Genomic DNA, 7,473 nt, shown 5'->3' with positions numbered 1-7,473 from the left:
TATATAATAAAAAAAAGTAATTATGAAATTAGGATTATCTAAAGTAATAAAGAGAGGGGAAAAGCCTTTTTTTGTCAAGCCTTACTCGTTGTATAATGTAACTACTTGCTCTGTAATGTAACACAATAATTATCCTTTTTCAATCGGGAGAGATGGCTGAGTGGACTAAAGCGTCGGATTGCTAATCCGTTGTACGAATTATTCGTACCGAGGGTTCGAATCCCTCTCTTTCCGGTTCCAGTGATGACTTGAATTTTTTTTTATCTTTTCTTTCAAATTTCGAAAATCTTTTTGCTTTATTTCTTATTTCAATATTCTATTTAATTTTTGCATTTTCTATTAAATTTCTATTTCAACTATTAATATAAATTAATTAAATAAATTAATAATTTGAATATTTCTATTTAATATTCATTTATTATTTATTAATATTTATTTCTAATTTTTCTTTTTATTTTTTATTTCTATATTAATATTTCTATTTCAAATTCGATTTTAAATATTAATTTAAAACGAAAATCTAGATTCAAATCTAGATGGAGAATAGATAAAGACTAGAGAAAAATAAATAACATGCTAAGAACATTTTAAAATCAACAAAACCCTTAGAATTTTTATTCTATTCTTCACGTCCAGGATTACGCCCAGGATCATTAGATAAAAACCCAAAGATGAAGAGCGAAACAAAGAATATAACTACTGTGTAAACAAAGAGTTTAAGAGTAAGCATTAGAAAATCTCCAAGATCTTTTTTGTTTTGGTTTGTAAAAAAAATAGATTCTCTATTTTTCATACCACATTTTCTATTTTAACACCAAGAAAGGAAGTGATTTCTAGAAATAGAAATGAATTTTTCGAAATTCATTTGGAATAAGAGTCGATTCTTTCTTATAATTTTTTTTCCGAACTACAATTAGGACTCTAATAGAATCTGTAATGAAAAAAAGTTAAGAATGAGAGAAATGAGGGTGATCCAGAATTCTCGCGTTTATACAAAAACTTTAATGTTTTAATTAAGAGCTTAGAGTATAAGACTTATCTGATCTTATCAATTACTATAATTTTTGAATTTTTTTCTCGAGTAAATCATGAATTATTCTAGGACAGTATTAAAATCTCATCGAAAACTTACAGCAGCTTGCCAAACAAAGGCTAATAGAAGAAAGAGTACAGGGATTACTGGCATAACATCTACGATTGGATTCAAAAAAGCGTAGGCTTCAGGCAATTTTGTGAAGACAAAATTGCTTGAATAAAGGGCAGAGTTAAGACAGATATAAATTAAACTAAAACTATTAAGCATAACAAACATTTTGTTCTTGAAGATAATTGTATTTTGATTGATGACTAAGTTATTAATATGTTATTGATATAAAAATTGATCAAAAAGAAAGTAAGGTAGACCAAAGAACCCTTCTTTATTTTTATTCAAATTCAATTTTTATTAAATTTTTAAATTTATTGTTATTAAACTCACCCAATCAAAAATCCTTCAATTCTCAATTCTCAAATCAAAAAAGAATAGAGGAAATCATATTTTTATACAATATCTTAATTGAATTTTATATTATGATCAATAAATTCAGTTTAATTCTATATCTACACACATGAAAATCCGAACAAGACGATAATATATTTCCTAGATATTTGGATGGGAATTGACGAAGAACCAATATCAATATTACTTTTTATTAGTGTTGAATAAAAATTTCAATGGGGCGTGGCCAAGTGGTAAGGCAACGGGTTTTGGTCCCGCTATTCGGAGGTTCGAATCCTTCCGTCCCAGATATTCTATATAATCTATCAAATAAAAAAAAAGAATCCTTTCTTAATTTGATTTTTTATTCATCATCCCCTGCAAAATGGGGGGAGTAGATAGGAGTTAATGAATAATTGAAAAAAGCAATGTCAATGTCTGTGACTATTAAAATTTCATTAATCATTAACAAACAAAGAAAACACATACGTTTTCTTTGTTTTTTTTTACTAAAAATTTTTTTCTATATTTTGTCTTTGGCTTTAATGAAAAATTCTAAATCTATCTAAGAATTTCGACAAGGTTGTATCCTATGTCACTTTACTTTGACTTTAGAAAAAAATTTCGAAAGAAAGTCAAATAAACTACTCATAAAATGAAGAACTGCTTCTATGTATATATTTTGAGCATTTTATTAACACCTTTGCTTTATTTGCGTTTTGGGAATGTAAAAAAAATTGCTCATTTATTAATTTCACTTAAGTTAATTTGAATTGCAACATATAAGATAGAATATCCAAAATCAATTCCAACGATACTTCTTTAGTGTATCTGATAAATAAGATGATCTTCTAGTATTTCGATACTGATTTTAGCACTCAGTATGAAACAATAAAAAAACAATTTCCAATTTTCCCTTTAATGATGTTTTAGGAGTCCGCGGGACTCGAACAAATGGGAGATAGGCAAATGCGTCCTAGGTACTCACTTGAAGACTCAAAAAGAACTTATTTTTTTTTTTTTTTGTCTTATTTCTTGGAATATTCGAATTGTAAATAACAAAATATTCATACAATAAAATATGGGATTCAATTGAATTCTTTCTGACACTTTTTCCATTTTTTGATTTATTTCATCTATTCCATGATCGGAACGGGGGGGGGGGGGGGTACACGTTACACCACGATTTTGAATCAGAAGAGAGATTTCAAGAAATGGCAGATCTATTCACTCTATCAATAACCGAGACGGATCTGGTGTATCATAAGGGATTTACCCGTTTTATTGATTCCTACGGATTGGATCAAAAACAATTCTTGAATGAGGTATTCAACTCCAGGGATGAATCGAAAAAGAAATCTTTATTGGTTCTACCTCCTTTTTTTTATGAAGAGAATGAATCTTTTTATCGAAGGATCAGCAAAAAATGGGTCCGGATCTCCTGCGGGAATGATTTGGAAGATCCAAAACAAAAAACAGTGGTATTTGCTAGCAACAACATAATGGAGGCAGTCAATCAATATGGATTGATCCTAAATCTGATTCAAATCCAATATAGTACCTATGGGTACATAAGAAATGTATTGACTCAATTCTTTTTAATGAATAGATCCGATCGCAACTTCGAATATGGAATTCAAAGGGATCAAATAGGAAATGATACTCTGAATCATAGAACTATAATGAAATATACGATCAACCAACATTTATCGAATTTGAAACAGAGTCAGAAGAAATGGTTCGATCCTCTTTTTTTTCGTTCTCGAACCGAGAGATCCATGAATTGGGATCCTAATGCATATAGATACAAATGGTCTAATGAGAGCAAGAATTTCCAGGAACATTTGGAACATTTCATTTCTGAGCAGAAGAGCCGTTTTCTTTTTCAAGTAGTGTTCGATCGATTACGTATTAATCAATATTCGATTGATTGGTCTGAGGTTATCGACAAAAAAGATTTGTCTAAGTCACTTCCTTTCTTTGTGTCCAAGTTACTTCTTTTTTTGTCCAAGTTTCTTCTTTTTTTGTCTAACTCACTTCCTTTTTTCTTTGTGAGTTTCGGGAATATCCCCATTCATAGGTCCGAAATCCATATCTATGAATTTCAATCAATATTTATTTGAATATTTTACATGACACCAACATTAAAATCCAACAAGGATTCTCATGTCTTACCAATGATTTGAGATTCGTCATGGCCAGTCAAGTGGATATCCTTAATTGGTATGTAGCAAGAATTAAAATTGGAGACATGTTTACTATTTTTTTTACCAATATTTTGAAGATGAATCCTTCATCGCTTCTGTCCTCAACTCGTTGTAGTAACTCGCGATTCTTTTAATAATCCCCAATTGATTAATCGATGCCCACGATTGGATCTGTTGATATTGTAAACCAACTTTTGCATAAATGTATATCATGTACTTTGATCCACTTCAACTTCGGTGATTTTTGCTTGATTTCGAGGTCCAAATGTTCCTGCACTTCAAGAACTTCGATTGTATAAACTTCAAACTCGATAACCGACTCAGTAGTTAGAGATTCTTGTTTGATAGTGGATGACCTCATATTGTCCCTTCTTATATTTTCGTGAACCATATATGGTTGTAGACTATACAAGGTTCGATGGTAGTAGCTTGGCATCATTGAACCATTACCTAAGTAGTAATTGTCGGGATGGTGATGGTAGTATATTTTAGGGTTCGCATCATATGTCATATTTGAATCATATTGGTTACATCAAGGAGTGGAACAAATCAAAGATATTTGGGGTCTGAATTTTGAGTTTTGATCTTCTAAGTATTGAGAATTTTCAACGTAATAGTAATATTGACTATATTAATTTGGGATATTCTCAATTTGAAAAAAAAAATACATAAAATATAAGAGAGAAATACTTTGTGAATGAAAGATAGTTGTAAATTTAGGTCTCATTTCTTTGTACGAAAATATTGTGTTTTAAAAAATATTAGGTAAGAGTTTTTTTTGTTGGAAAATAAATATTTTTCGGTGTTTGCCATGATACTGAAAATATTTGACAATGTTTTTTTACATCATAAGAAAAAAATTTCAATCATTAACTTAAAGTATATAATGTTATATTTATTTATAATTTAGCTAACCATGGTCGAACTGCTTCTTCGTTGATTTCATGGAATTCCTCACCTTCCTTCTGCTCTCATCTTGTGTCCGATGATTTGGCGGAACTGCTCCAGTTTCGATTCCGCTAGTTTGTTTGTATTTTATTTCGCCTTTTTGTTTGTCCTTTATTTTTATTTTGTACGGATCTTCTCTTCACTTTTAATAATATTTTGGGCTCGGCTCCATTTGATTCGAAGTGTGCTAACCTTGTTAGGATGCTTTGATTCTTTTGGTCGACCTCCAAGCTTTCAATTAAAAAAAACTAAAATTCATATATTATAACAAACAAAAAAAGAGAAAAACGTAAAAAAAAAAAAAGAAATGTGAAAACCAAAAAAATGTTAAAAATCGAAAACCCATGAAAAAGTGAAGAAGAAAAAGAAAATGACAAAAACGTAAAAAAAAAACATGAAAGATTGTAAAAACGGAAAAAGTGGAAAAATGTGAAATGAAAAATATATATACTTTTTCATTTTTTCCCATTTTTGCGATTTTCTTGTTGTTTCATTTCCACGCTCATTTTTCACGTTGTTCAAATTGTTACTGTATTATTATTATTTTTCACATTTTTTCCCTTTTTCATGTTTTATATTTTTTTACATTAACTATTTTCACTATTTCCTTTTTTTGTTTGTTATTTTCATGATTTCCGTTTTTCACAGTTTTTTTCTTGGGTTTTCATTTTTCCCGTTTTTTATTTTTTATATTATTTATCATTTTCGTGTTTTTAATATTTTCTCTTTTTCTTTTCACTTTTTTTTATTGTTTTTTTACATTTTTCAGTTTTTCATGTTTTCTTCCATTTTCAACTTTTTTCTATTTCCACCAATTTCGCGTTTTTACTGTTTTTTTTATATTTTCATGTTTTTGTATTTTTTTCATGTTTTTTTATATTTTCACGTTTTGTTCAGTTTTCTATTTTTCTCGTTTTCCACATGTTTTTTTGTGTCTTCCGGATTGTTCATGTTTTTACAGTTTTTACTTTTTTCGTTTTCGCCGTCGTTGATACATTTTTAAATTTTCACACTTCCCCCTTACTTTTGTCCATTATCTTTTTTTTTTTTTGCATTTACACGTTTTTATCGTTTTGGGGGGGGGGGGGGGGGTCACATTTTTCCTTTTTTCGCTTGTCCTACCATTGGTTGGGTTTTCGTGTTTTCATATTTTTCACGCTTTCGGTTTTTAATTTTTTCCGTTTTTAGCATTTTTTTAGATTTTATTTCTATTTTTTCATGTTTTCGTGTTTTCACATTTTTTTTGTCCGATTTCACATTCTTTTCACTTTTAATATTTTTCCTTTTTCTTTTCACTTTTATTGTTTTTTTTACGTTTTTCAAGTTTTTTGTGTTTTCTTCCATTTTCCACTTTTTTCTATTTCCACCATTTTCGCGTTTTTACTGTTTTTTTATATTTTCATGTTTTTGTATTTTTTTTACTTTTTATATTTTCACGTTTTATTCGGTTTTCTATTTTTCTCGTTTTCCACGTGTTTTTTTGTGTTTCGCATTGTTCATGATTTTACAGTTTTCACTTTTTTTTTGTTTTCACCGTCTTTTTTACATTTTTAAATTTTCACACTCCCCCCTTACTTTTGTGCATTATCTGTTTTTTTTTTTCTGCATTTACACGTTTTTATCGTTTTTTGGGGGGTTTTCACGTTTTTCCTTTTTTCATTTGTCCTACCATTGTTTGGGTTTTCGTGTTTTCATATTTTTCACGCTTTTGGTTTTTTATTTTTCCCGTTTTTAGCATTTTTTTAGATTTTTTTTCTATTTTTTCATGTTTTGTGTTTTTCACATTTTTTTCCGATTTCACATTTTTTTTTAATTTTTTGTGCTTTTCATTTTTCACACCTTTTTCCTTTATTATAAAATTTTCACATCTTTGTGTTTTTACAGTTTTCACGTTTTTTTTTCCATTTTTCACTTTTTTTGTTTTTTATTTTTTTGGTTTGCGTGTTTTTACAGAACTTGTTTAACATATGCGTTATAGTTAGGAAGTCATGATCGAAGAAATGGTTGTGAAAAATGTTTTATTTTTTTGGAAAAAGCAAAATATTTTGCTCACTTTGTTTATATATTTTTCCTATTGACTAACATAATATCTTGTGTTGATTTGTTTTTTCTAAGCAAACAAACAACAAAAATATTTTTCTGTATGGTATTTTTCAGTAAATAAACATGACTTTAGAACAATTTATAAAAGATTGTCATTCAAAACAAGTACTATATATCCATTGTAAAATCCACTTGAATCAAATTATATCCGCTTGAAACAAATATTAGCGTTTGGGGAATGTAAAATCCCACTTGACTTGTTTTGTATTTTATTAAAAATCCATTTGAATTGATGGTACTATTTTTATTACAAGATCGGAGGATAGTACTGATTTGATATTTATTGAATAGAAAGAATTTAAGTTACTTTTCAATCTCCAAACGTGAAAAAAGGTGGATATTTCCATATTTAGAATGAGAAATATATTCAACAGAGCAGACCCCCACACGACATGTGCTAATGATTTGAAGACAAACGTACAACACACTTTTTATATTGCATGTCTGATACACGTCAATCACGATTAATTATTCTCGTATTCCCACTTTCCTTAACTTGTGGATTTAATTCTCGACCCTCATTTGCACCCAACGACCTACCAATTCCTATTGAGAGACTAACCGGCTCGGTTTTCATAAGTAGTTAGAATTGATAGGTATTCAACATAGCAGACCCCACACGACATATGATAATGATTTGAAGACAAGCATGCAACGCGCTTTTATACCGCATGCCTGATACGCGCCAATCACGATTAATTATTTTCTTCTCGTGTTCCCACTTTCCTTAACTTGTGG

General features: G+C 29.2%; 1 non-coding gene across 1 annotated transcript; it reads left to right on the top strand.

Moving 5' to 3' along the window:
* The first annotated feature begins 146 nt into the window (after positions 1-146).
* TRNAS-GCU (transfer RNA serine (anticodon GCU)) lies at positions 147-234 on the top strand. The gene has a single exon. It is a non-coding gene; the product is annotated as a tRNA-Ser (tRNA).
* The last annotated feature ends 7,239 nt before the right edge of the window (positions 235-7,473 follow it).

Source organism: Euphorbia lathyris, chromosome 4, assembly GCF_963576675.1.
Source record: "Euphorbia lathyris chromosome 4, ddEupLath1.1, whole genome shotgun sequence".
NCBI classification, from domain to species: domain Eukaryota; kingdom Viridiplantae; phylum Streptophyta; class Magnoliopsida; order Malpighiales; family Euphorbiaceae; genus Euphorbia; species Euphorbia lathyris.
This window is presented reverse-complemented; position numbering and strand designations above follow the sequence as displayed.